Source organism: Coregonus lavaretus (assembly GCF_964263955.1).
Source record: "Coregonus lavaretus genome assembly, contig: HAP1_SCAFFOLD_487, whole genome shotgun sequence".
Lineage (NCBI taxonomy): Eukaryota > Metazoa > Chordata > Actinopteri > Salmoniformes > Salmonidae > Coregonus > Coregonus lavaretus.
Genome location: NW_028165751.1, coordinates 138,215 through 152,140, shown reverse-complemented (window position 1 = coordinate 152,140; position 13,926 = coordinate 138,215).

The following is a 13,926-nucleotide window of genomic DNA, read 5'->3' as shown; positions in this document are numbered from 1 at the left end:
TCTCATTTACAACTGCGACCTGGTCATGATTAAAACCAGAGCCTTACACCCTCTGGGAATTATTCAAAGCATTGAGTTTAATTAGAGAGAGAAATTCTCGTGACACCCTCAAATATAAAATAGAGACAATTAGTTACACAACCACCATCCTCCTGAGTTCACCCTCCTGAGTTCACCCAACCCCCCATTATACATATTTATATACACATGTACGCACACACACACAACTGTACAGCTATCAGCTAGCTGGCAATTAGGTGTCCAGCCAGTGAGTAGCTTCTCCCTGCCTCGGTATCACTAACGCTAGCATACATCTCTAACAATAAACAAGCCAGCAAACGTAATAGTAGCTAAAAATTCCCTGAAGTAATATAAACACCATAGTTAGGCTTGAAACCAAGTCAAAAGCCACATCACTATTTAACCAAACCCCACTGGACCTCTATGGGTAAAATAAAAGTATCCAGAAAGAAAATGTAACTACCTGGCATAGTGTGGCTGTAGCTATAGTAACACCCTGGTAAACTTAGCGAGCTGGCTAAATAGCGCAGTCAACATTAGCTATGATACAACTTTACCTGGCCTGTCATTATGGCGCTAGCCATCTAGCCAGCCAGCCAGTCAACATTAGCTATGATCCAACTTTACCTGGCCTGTCATTATGGCGCTAGCCATCTAGCCAGCCAGCCAGTCAACATTAGCTATGATCCAACTTTACCTGGCCTGTCATTATGGTGCTAGCCATCTAGCCAGCCAGCCAACATTAGCTATGATCCAACTTTACCTGGCCTGTCATTATGGTGCTAGCCATCTAGCCAGCCAGCCAGTCAACATTAGCTATGATACAACTTTACCTGGCCTGTCATTATGGCACTAGCCATCTAGCCAGCCAGCCAGCCAGCCGATCCTATGAGTCATTTGGTTGTATCCTCATGTTCTAACAATTCACTATCCACTGTATCCAAGTTCAAAAGACAGTTCCTCCTGATGTAGTAGACGGGAACAAGTCAGGGAATTATTTCCTCATGTATGTTTCAGCCGTCTTCACAGAGTCAAATGTGCGCTCACCATTCTTGGTGTACGTCCACAAAGTCATCGGGTAGCAGCAGGCCGTATGCCGAGCCAGCCTGCCGCAGAAGCCTCTTCAGTGGGGAGAAAGCCATCCTCCTCTTGTGTAGTATGGGAGAAAGATCCGGAAAGTTCATGATTCTGGCATCTCCGTACTTGAGCTCTCCCTTTGCTCGGGCAGCAGAGAGGATTCGGACAGTGTCCTGGTACCGTAGAAATTTAACGACAAAAGCCCTGGGTGCAACCTGGCCAGGCAGCCGCCTCCGTAGGGTGCGATGGACCCTCTCCATTTCCAGTGGGTGCGCGGAAGGGGGTGGATCCAGAATTTTGGGAATCCATTCCTGTAGAAAGGAGATGGCGTCTCTTCCCTCCACGACCTCCGGGAAACCTTGAAATCTCAAATTCAAGCACTTTTGGAAATGTTCGTAAGAATCTAATTTCTCGAGTTTAGAGATGGCATCTTCCAACTTCTTGTGCTTTTGATCCACTTCCAGGCGGACGTCCAGGATGGCAGCCTGTTGGTCAGCATGATCTTTTTGTAACTTTGTCACTCGTTCCCTTTGTGACTTTCTGGTCTTCGTGGAGTTTATCGACCAGCACATCAATTTTGCTGAGGCGTTCAGAAAGTGTCTCTTGGATTTTAGTTATACCCTTGTCCATCACCATTCTGAACCATGCTGGTGCTTCTTCCGAGCTAGCATCCGCCGAGGCCGAAGAAGGGCTGTCAGACACTAGCGGTTCTGGGGGGGGGGCAGTGCCCCTGTGACAACAAGCTTGGACCCCCTTGTGGCCCCCCTAAATGCAGAGTCTGAAATAATTATCACAGAATAAATTTTTGCAATCATGTTATTTTTTCTTTTTTACATCCGTTATTAGAAAGTGGCAAAGCGGAACACTAAAGTAACCCAACACATTTTCTAGTGGGACTCCTTTAGGCGGAACACAACAGTATCGTACCACATGGATCTGCAAGTTTTTTTCTATTCAGAAGTTGAAAGAAATTTGGCGCGAATAATATCGTTCAAGCAAGAAGAAGGAAATAAAGAGAGGTGAGCAACATGTTGAATATGTTGTATTTGTAACGTTAACCTGTCCGTTTGTTACTTTCTTTGTGAATCAATGAAGGAATTGGCTTGAATCCTGGGCTATGTATTCGTTTGCATTGTTTTTGGTTTAGTTTTGTAGCTAATTCTAACAGTCAGGCATCGAAAATGTATGGCAATATGAAAAAGGGTATAATATTTGATCAAAAACGCATGTTGCTGAGTGCTTTTACTTAAACCACACTCAGTCAACGCATTGTACCGTTAAAAGGTTAGACATGAAAGCTAGCTACCTAGCGAGTCAGTTATTTTCAGTAAATGAATGAATAAGCTTGGTCCCCATTGCTTTTGCTCTATAGTTGTCACCAACACGAAGAGAAAAAAGGACTTCATGTTTCTTCCAAAGAAAAGACAAGGCAGAAAGTCAGACAGAGCCAGAGGGTTCAGGTGTGGAGAGAGCAAGAGAGAGCAGAGAGAGACAGCAGGAAGACCATTGGAGAGACTGAGAGTGATGTCAGCCAATCCCGGGAGGAGCCACCGGTGCAGCCAGTGATGAACATGGACCCAAGAACTCTGATGGGGGACAGGAGGAGGAGCTTCAAGGCGGCCTGGTACCACATCCACCCCTGGCTTCAATATTCAAACAAATCAGACTCTGGGTTTTGTTACGCCCGTCTCAGAGACTGTATTTGAGAGTCAATCAGAAAGCTGTAAAAAGTAATGCAACACTGGTAAATGCCCTAAACAAGGAACACAACAAACAGGTTCAAGAAAATGGGGACTATATTAAAACAATAGGAGAAGTACTGCTACTTACAGCCACAGAAAACATTGCACAAAGAGGACACGATGAGTCTGCAGAGTCTGATAATAAAGGGAACTTCATGGCAATCCTAGAAACAATAGCTAAGCATGACACAACTGTGGAAAAAAGGTTGACTTCCATTCATAATGCAAAATACACAAGCAAAGGGATTCAGAATGAGGTTCTGAGTTGTTTGGCAGACATGGTTCCAACAGAGATGATAGAAGAAGTGAAAGACAGTGAGGTCTTCAGCATAATGGCAGACGGAAAACAAAAGATGTTAAAAACAAAAGGATCAGATATCTCCAGTACTCAGGTACTATTTCAGTGGAGCTGTCCATGAGAGCTGTCTCCACTTTGAATCGGCTGATCCACTAGATGCAGCATGGCTTACTGACTAAATCATACACATATTAGAAAGTCATGGTCTTGAATACAAAACCAACCTAGTAGGCCAAGCATATGACGGTGCTTCAGTTATGAGTGGCAGCATTCAGGCGTCCAGGCAACGCATTAAAGAACAAGCAAAGCCTTTTACCTCCACTGCAGTGCAACATTTCTATCAAAGATGCTGTAGTCTTCATCACTTGACCTGTCAAAGGCTGTTGATTTAGTTGAAGCCTTAGTTCAAACTCTGAATGACTACAGGGATGAGTCATTTTCTGATGACCTATGGAATGAAGTGTTGAACACAGCTGAGCAATGTGATACTGCAATACAGCCCCCTGCAAAACCACCAAAAAAGCTCTCAATTTAATGGAGACTGTGTACTCAGTACAGTAGGTCAGAGGTCAGATTCAGAAATAGATAAAGACAGTTTTCGTACAACCTTTTTCTACCCTGTCTTAGATCAGATGCTCAACGAGCTTAACAGATGATTCTCTAGCAAAAACTGTGACATAATGAATGGCGTCCAAACTCTAAACCCCAAAAGTGATGCATTTCTCAAAGAGAAGTCCCTGTTTCCATTTGCTAGAATGTATGAATCAAATATTGAGGACTTAGTCCAGTAACTGAAAGGTCACTGGTTTGAGTCCTGAGCCAGACAACAAAACGTGGGATTTGATCTGAACTGGCAGATCTGTGACCAACCCCTTTCAGAAAGACAAATTCCCTTTGTTCCCTGTAACATGGACTAATAAAGTTGTACTGTGCTGTGCTGTGCTGCACTTTATTGAACAGAACCTGAGAGTCCAGCATGTCAGGGGATGGGGTGGGGGGTGGGGGGTGAGAGCAGCAGTGGGGGATGGGTAGCTAGTCCTTGATTGGCTGTAGACCTGGGAGCCACAACTGCCAAGAGAAATTCAATCTACCCTTTTTATCAGCCAAGCCAACATACTGTTTTACACACCATTTTTGTGGACTGTTAATGTTTATATTTAAAATCAACACTGAGCTTTTCATGTTATAATCTGTTATTTATCAAATCTGATAGTAAGATATTGAAACCATATACAATATGCACTAGAAATGGTTATAATGAAAACCTGGGACACTCCTATAGACCTATGGAATTATGAGGAGGGGAAAATTATGTATTTCTGAAAGATATCAAGTAATTTAGGATTTGAAGTCAATTATTGCGTGGGAAACTGCAGTCTGGTTTGTTTGTCTGAGTGAACAGAGCAGTTGGGGAAAGGGAATACACATACAATGTTTCAATCTCCAACTGTCTTGTTTCACAGACTCCTGTGAGAGAGAATATAGTAGACGGTTGCTGTCAAAAAGTGATTGGGGAGTTTCCCTGTGTCCTGTGTTTATGACCTTTTAAGGACATCCTGTCCGGATGTTCTCTTCACTATTTAGGGTGTGTGCTTATGTAACTTGATAGTGCAGCTGTTTCTTTGAAGTAAAGCACATTGATGGGGAATATATGATATATTATGCTGTGAGAGAAAGAGCACATATTTACCTAGATTTGTTAAATATTAATAGTTAACAATGAATATGATTAACAATAGTAGAGACATTTCTTAACTACCAATGCTGTGCTTTTGGTAAGGATGGTTCCCTCTAGCTCCCTGCAGCTGGTCTGGGCGTGTAGTCAAGGACATGGGATAGAGATCAACTGGAGGAACAGACAGACCTGTATTGTTTCAATTTCTCGTTGCTTCCACACAGCCACAAGAAGAAAACATGGTGGCTCCTGATCTGCCAGGGAGGGGCGTGCTTGGATGAAAAGCAGAGATTGTCTTGGACAATTTGCAGAACTTATGAAGAGCTACACAAATCCTTTTGACTCTGTATTATCTTCTGCCTGCAATTGCATAACTAAAGATATTTTACATATACTCAGAAGCCGTGTCATTTTCTAGTTTAAAGTTTGTTTAAGAATAAGAGAATATCAGCACTGTGCAAAGAACCCTCTATAACATGTTTGAAATAAAAAGTAATGGCCTGGTGATTGATGTGTCGTGTACTGACCTAGTTGAACTTAAAGTTTGAACTGTTTGAAAAATGTGAAACAGTTGGGATTTTTTGTAGTGAACTTATGGAGCTGCTGTGTAGTGAGCTTGTGACCCCTTGTAGAATGAAAAAGTAATTTCTGGGTAGGTCTGCCTGAGTATAAGTAAGTGTTAGACTTGTCCTGTGAACACTACGAGCGACAAGAAACCTCAAGAGAGATCAACCACAGAAAACTCCAGAAAACACGTCTCCTAGACCAATTCTAGGTGTGTTGTGTCCTTCATGTCTGGGCCACAAGGACAAAACCATCGATGCCATTCTTTGTGATGCACCTGATTGTTTTAATGGTGGGATATATATATATATATATATATATATATATATATATATATATATATATATATATATATATATATATTATTTATGTTGTATATTATAAATGAATATTTTGTATAATGTATTGTATAAAATGATATAGTATATAATGAATGAGATGTTGTGTTATTGATTTTTTTAAACGAGAATGGACTCTACCTACATATGTATATATCCTACTGTTTATACCAAACAAATGTCAATTTTATGTGACATGTCTCAAGGTGTCTCAGAACCCATGAAAATGCATGCCAAACCAAGTCTCTACTCAACAGTGGACCACTGGCTCCACCTAGTGGATATACCGTTACATCACAGTTATAGAAAAATTACTAGTCAATTGATTGTGTGTGTGTGTGTGTGTATCTAGAATGTTAGTATAATATTATATATATATACCTACATATGTATTTATCCTACTGTTTTTACCAAACAAATTTCTATTTTATGTGAAGTGTCTAATCAAGAGTGGACCACTGGCTCCACCTAGTGGATGTTCAGTTACATCACAGTTGTAGAAAAAAATTACCCAGCACGTTAGTATACTATTCTATATCCCTCTCTCAATGGATAACAATTCACTCAATGGATAACAATGTTTTTTTAAATATTTAACAGTATTTCAGTATTTGGTTTTTGCAGACATTTTAAGACTGGATGACATACAATTTTCAGGTAATTAATATGATTATTTTATTTATTTGTTTTTTTTAAGGGGGTAGATCAGCTTAATATTGCAGATAGATTGTAACTTCCATCAATGTAATTGTCTGCATCACTTCCAGTCCCCCATGTTTTTTATATATACACACACACACACATATTTACATTTACGTCATTTAGCAGACGCTCTTATCCATAGTGAGTGAGTGCATACAAAATTTAATTTTTTTCTCCATACTGGCCCCCCGTGGGAATCGAACCCACAACCCTGCCGTTGCAAACGCCATGCTCTACCAACTGAGCTACATCCCTGCCGGCCATTCCCTCCCCTACCCTGGACAACGCTGGGCCAATTGTGAGCTGCCCCATGGGTCTCCCAGTCGCGGCCGGCTACGACAGAGCCTGGATTTGAACCAGGATCTCTAGTAGACCACTGAGCCACTCGGCAGATGCTATTCATTGACTACAGCTCAGCGTTCAACACCATAGTGCCCTCAAAGCTCATCACTTAAGCTAAGGACCCTGGGACTAAACACCTCCCTCTGCAACTGGATCCTGGACTTCCTGACGGGCCGCCCCCAGGTGGTAAGGGTAGGTAACAACACATCTGCCACGTAGATCCTCAACACGGGGGCCCCTCAGGGGTGCGTGCTCAGTCCCCTCCTGTACTCCCTGTTCACCCATGACTGCATGGCCAGGCACGACTCCAACACCATCATTAAGTTTGCCGACGACACAACAGTGGTAGGCTTGATCACCGACAACAATGAGACAGCCTATAGGGAGGAGGTCAGACACTTGGCTGTGTGGTGCCAGGATAACAACCTCTCCCTCAACGTGACCAAGACAAAGGAGATGATTGTGGACTACAGGAAAAAAAAGAGGACTGAGCACGCCCCCATTCTCATCGACAGGGCTGTAGTGGAACAGGTTGAGAGCTTCAAGTTCCTTGGTGTCCACATCACCAATGAACTATCATGGTCCAAACACACCAAGACAGTCGTGAAGAGGGCACGACAAAGCCTATTCGAGAGCATCCTGACTGAGATGAGAAATTCAATGAAATAATAGAATTATGAAATTGTTGTGTTGAATCAATGAATCAATGAATCAAATTGAGTTTACATATGTTTAAGACTCACACTTACCTCAGCCTGTTTCTTCCACTTCATGATCTGGGTATCATTGCCGACCCTCAACCTGTTAACATGTCCTCTAGTGGCATCAGAACATAGGCAGATGGCCATGGAGTTCAGAGTGAAGAATATCTTCTCACAGCATCCTCCCCTCCACAGCTCCTTCTCCGGGCATGTTGGTACAAACTTCATTTTATTTTGCCTGCTGGTGAACAAGGCCATTGACAGCACCATCCATGTCCCTCTGTCAAGGAGGTCCTGCTTCTTACGTTGAAAGTCGTCTCTGAAAAGAGGAGACATTAGAAGGTTTCTTCTCTTAGTTTTGTCTTTTGTCTCGGACAAGGCTTCCATGTCAGAGGCGTACTTACTTTACTAATTTACTTGTAGAAACGGTACAACTATATACAACATGTCAATTGTGAAATGATTGATATTGGACATCTAGTGTGAACATGATATTGGGTTAATCCTCACATTGTGGTGATTTCTCTACCTTTGATGAGGTCTACTTTGAGGTTTTGTCAGTAGGTGCTGTAGGTGGGTGTGGTGTGGAATCAGGCGCAGGACGCAGAAGTTAAGTCCAACAAAGACTTTTAGTAGAGCACACAAAAATACAATCCAAACAGCCCGGAGGCGAGAAAAGCGCACACAGGCGTAAACAAACAGGCGCACTAAACATGTGCGAAAATCTTCTAAAAATACAAGGAGGCAAGCTACAAATAGCGCACCGAAACGGGTAGCGCACCAACACGACAATGGGAACAATCACTCACAACACCTGACAAACACAACAAGAACTTATAGGACACTAATGACACTAAACGACAACAGGTGTACAATTCCAGACAAGACCAAACGAACATAGAAACATACAACGGTGGCAGCTAGTATTCCGGAGACGACGAACGCCGAAGCCTGCCCGAGCAAGGAAGAGAGGCAGCCTCGGCCGAAACCGTGACAGGTTTCTGTTCTGGGGAAGGGTTGCCCTCTAACAGGTGGTCATCAAAGGTGCCTTCTCCTCTGCCCCACGCCAGAGTCTCACTCCAGGAAAAGGTCTGAAAGACCTCTGTCTCCACAGGTTGGGACAAGGGACCATCTTTTTCCTGCACTAACTCCTTTTCTCTGAAAGTACATAGAAATCACACAAACCTATGATCCTACATTGTAGATATATGGTATGGCACATCAACTGAATTATAATCTCAAGTCTAAAAAACAATCACTCTTATCACATACTTCTACTACCTTACCTCTTGATGATGTCCTCTTTGTACTTCTTCACGTGTGACCTCATAAACAAAGCATGGAGGTATTGATGGCAATCCAGGTAATATCTGGCCCTGGCAAGGGGACCAGACCCATAGACTGGAGGTGTCCTCTTCACCTCGGAGACAGGGGACTTTGTTGGTCTTCCAGTCAATCTCACCTTCTTCTCCTTAGCTGGTGTAACAGCCAATCTCACCTTCTTCTCCTTAGCTGGTGTAACAGACAATCTCACCTTCTTCACCTTAGCTGGTGTTCCAGCCAATCTCACCTTCTTCACCTTAGCTGGTGTAACAGCCAATCTCACCTTCTTCACCTTAGCTGGTGTAACAGACAATCTCACCTTCTTCACCTTAGCTGGTGTAACAGCCAATATCACCTTCTCCACCTTAGCTGGTGTAACAGCCAATCTCACCTTCTTCTCCTTAGCTGGTGTAACAGCCAATATCACCTTCTTCTCCTTAGCTGGTGTAACAGCCAATCTCACCTTCTTCTCCTTAGCTGGTGTTCCAGCCAATCTAACCTTCTTCACCTTAGCTGGTGTAACAGCCAATGTCCTCTTCTTACCCTTCTTCTGGGTCTTGGTTCTTAGTGTGGCCAATCAGCACGGCCGGCACAGAAATGAGGTTTTAGATGGAGACACAGGATCCAGTGGTCTGGCAGTAGGAGGACTGGTCAGGGACAAAACACTTGTCCTATTGTACCCTCCTCTGCCTTTAACTCATTCTAAACTACAACCTACGTATTTATTCTCAGACATATTCTCTTCACAAAAGTCTGTCTATCCCTATCTCTCAATACTGTATGTGTGTGTGTGTGTGTGTGTGTGTGTGTGTGTGTCTATATAGTCTATATAGTAAATGCTATATATCTATTATATGGTTATATATTGATAATGATATATTATATTTATATAAATGATGGTAGTGTGTATATATATATGTATATAAATATAATGTGTAAAACTAGCAGTGTGAATGTTAAAACAATAAATGTTATAGAATAAGAGTTTACTGAAAATAATAAGTAATTAAGTGAATAATGGAACAAATGTAGTGAATGTGTCTGTTTGTAAATGAAGCCTAGGCTATACAATTATTGTAATATGTAAAATAAACATATCTTTCTATGATTTATCTTTCCTGGTTGTTATTTCTCAGTATCTCTGGACAGAAAATGTGCCAAGTCAATAAAGTTATGCGCCACGTTTTGTGTTTCCTGCGAAATTTTGATTGGTTGACACAGCATCTGTAGATTGTGTTTTTTGATTGGACATTGAGTGTTTGGAGACCTAGGCCTACGTCGTTGGATATTCAATTGACACATGCGCTGAGTTTCCACCTTCGAGAAGGTTGCAAGCCACAGCACAGTTGATTAAGACGTGAAGATTTCTAGCTAAGGTGACGATAGAGTCCCCTGGTGCAAACCAGGAGTACGGTGGAAGTAACTTTAGACAAAGATTCGGATGGAGAGCCTCGTAAATGGCGTCCCTTGAGAAAGCAAGAACAAGATGCAGTATTATCCCAAGGAGACGTATACTTGGAATACGGAGGAGGAATGGAGGGAAAAAGAGGCAGAGGAGGTCTAAGAGAGAGAGGGAGGAAGATTGTGAGCTTGAGTCGGTTAAAAATGGCGGGAAAAAGGGAGAAGGTTTGTTAAAGAAGAATGGTAGAAAATGTAAGCAGAGTGAGCTGAAGACAGGAGGAGAAATGGAAGTGAATGAGGGTGAAGTATCGGAGGTGGTAGGTGTGGTGAAGTACTCGGAGCCCGAGGCTAGCACCGAGGGTCAGGATAAAGATGAGTCTGTGACAGTAGGAGTGAAGTTTTTGGGAAAAGTGGACCCTTGCCTTTTGGCTGATCCATTTGTGATTTCAGGGTGGGCGAAAAAACTATTGGGTATAGTGGAATCGGTGAGGGTAACCAGAAGTGGTCTAGTGATAATTGTTTGTGTTTCTGTTGGTCAGAGGGAGAAGGCGCTCTGAGTTAAACAAATGGGGGCATGAAATGTGAATTGTTTCGCTCTCAAGAAAAGGGCGCCATTGACAGGAGTGATTACTTGGGTAGCGGTAAAAGTAAAAGTTGACCAACTGAAGGGGAAGATTCCCGGTGTTTGTGATGCTCGTCGTTTGGTGCGACGCAAACAGGGTGGCGAGAGTGGGGAAACAGAAGAGTCATTGTCTGTTCTTTTGAGTTTTGAAGTTGAGTTTTTGCCAGACAAAGTGATGTTAGGATATATAAGTTATCCTGTACGAGCTTATATGCCGAATACATTACGATGTTACAGATGTCAAACTTATGGGCATGTGGCAGCAGTGTGTAGGAGGGAGGTTCCAAGGTGTGAGAAGTGTCCAGAAGGGCATGAGACAAAGGAATGTGAAGCAGTGGGGAAAGTAGTGGTATGTGCTAATTGTAAGGGTGCCCATGGGGCTTGGGGATCAAAAATGTCCCGTGCGAGAGAGGCAGGTTGAGGTTTCCGGGGTTCGAGTAGTGAAGAAGTTGTCATATGCTGAGGCAGTGAAGAATGTAGAGGAAGATGGGTAAAGGAGGAGGAGTGGTGTGAGTAGGAGATCTGTACCAGTACAGAGGGATAGGCCAACAAGTGATATATGTTTCAGTAAGACTGGATTTTTAGCATTTATAGCAATGGTTATTAATTGTACTGCAGGGATGGAACGTAAGTCTAAGAAAATGTAGGTTGTGGTGGCAGCTGCAGAGAGGTATTTGGGTGTGTGAGACTTGCTATCAGCAGAGTTACAGGGTGTGTTAAGTGGTGATGTCCCATCCTTTCAGGTTGAGGCCATGAGGTAGGAATAAATAGATTTAAATAGTGGAGTAGCCTGGTGTTCATTCTATTGTATACATTTTTTGTATTATTATTTTTTTTTTGAATTTGTGAGTGTAGTTTTAGATGGTAGGGTATTTCTTTATTTTATTTTAATTTTATTTTTCAAGCTAAATATAAGGGAGTTGTACTCCAGTCTACATTTACATTTACATTTACGTCATTTAGCAGACGCTCTTATCCAGAGCGACTTACAGGAGCAATTAGATTTTTCACCTAGTCGGCTCGGGGATTAGAACCAGCGACCTTTCGGTTACTGGCACAACGCTCTTACCCACTAAGCTACCTGCGCCCCATCAAGTCTCAAGTCGAGTCCAAAGTCCTACATTTTAGTTTCGAGTCATTTCAAGTCCTCTTAGCAAGTCTTTGCAAGTCATTACAAGTCCTCGTAGCAAGTCTTCTCGAGTCATAAGGCGCTAGTCCAAGTCAAGTCACAAGTCATTGATGTTAAAGTCCAAGTCGAGTTGCAAGTCTTTGTACATTTTGTCGAGTCGAGTCTGAAGTCATCAAATTCATGACTCGAGTCTGACTCGAGTCCAAGTCACATGACTCGAGTCCACACCTCTGGTATGTTGTATGGATGGACTAAGGCACTTAGTGGTCTGGCAACTTGCTTCAACCAAAGTGTGTGTGTGTGGTCTGCAAGTAAAGAGAGAAATAAAGATACAATAGTGAATGACAGAATACAATCTCCAATTCACATCTCTTACAAACAAACAGTCTAGTAGGTGGCGGTAATGCAACATATTGGATGCCAACCGCCGTTAAACCTCATCGAAGAAGAAGAAGAAGTAAGATAATTCTAAATCTGTCATTATTATTTTCGTTTTTACCGAATAGTTCTTAGTCGCGCAATTGTACATCTAATGGTAAAGATGGTGTCAGTAACTCATTAGGACAGCTGATTGACCTGATGGAAGACTACTAGTAGAGATACAGATGGTGTCAGTAACTCATTGGGACAGCTGATTGACCTGATGGAAGACTCCTAGTAGAGATACAGATGGTGTCAGTAACTCATTGGGACAGCTGATTGACCTGATGGAAGACTCCTAGTAGAGATACAGATGGTGTCAGTAACTCATTAGGACAGCTGATTGACCTGATGGAAGACTCCTGGTAGAGATACAGATGGTTTCAGTAACTCATTAGGACAGCTGATTGACCTGATGGAAGACTCCTAGTAGAGATACAGATGGTGTCAGTAACTCATTAGGACAGCTGATTGACCTGATGGAAGACTCCTAGTAGAGATACAGATGGTGTCAGTAACTCATTAGGACAGCTGATTGACCTGATGGAAGACTCCTAGTAGAGATACAGATGGTGTCAGTAACTCATTAGGACAGCAGATTGACCTGATGGAAGACTCCTAGTAGAGATACAGATGGTGTCAGTAACTCATTAGGACAGCTGATTGACCTGATGGAAGACTCCTAGTAGAGATACAGATGGTGTCAGTAACTCATTAGGACAGCTGATTGACCTGATGGAAGACTCCTAGTAGAGATACAGATGGTGTCAGTAACTCATTGGGACAGCTGATTGACCTGATGGAAGACTCCTAGTAGAGATACAGATGGTGTCAGTAACTCATTAGGACAGCTGATTGACCTGATGGAAGACTCCTAGTAGAGATACAGATGGTGTCAGTAACTCATTAGGACAGCTGATTGACCTGATCGAAGACTCCTAGTAGAGATACAGATGGTGTCAGTAACTCATTAGGACAGCTGATTGACCTGATGGAAGACTCCTAGTAGAGGTACAGATGGTGTCAGTAACTCATTAGGACAGCTGATTGACCTGATGGAAGACTCCTAGTAGAGATACAGATGGTGTCAGTAACTCATTGGGACAGCTGATTGACCTGATGGAAGACTCCTAGTAGAGATACAGATGGTCTCAGTAACTCATTAGGACAGCTGATTGACCTGATGGAAGACTCCTAGTAGAGATACAGATGGTGACAGTAACTCATTAGGACAGCTGATTGACCTGATGGAAGACTCCTGGTAGAGATACAGATGGTGTCAGTAACTCATTAGGACAGCTCATTGACCTGATGGAAGACTCCTAGTAGAGATACAGATGGTGTCAGTAACACATTGGGACAGCTGATTGACCTGATGGAAGACTCCTAGCAGAGATACAGATGGTGTCAGTAACTCATTAGGACAGCTGATTGACCTGATGGAAGACTCCTAGTAGAGATACAGATGGTGTCAGTAACTCATTAGGACAGCTGATTGACCTGATGGAAGACTCCTAGTAGAGATACAGATGGTGTCAGTAACTCATTAGGACAGCTGATTGACCTGATGG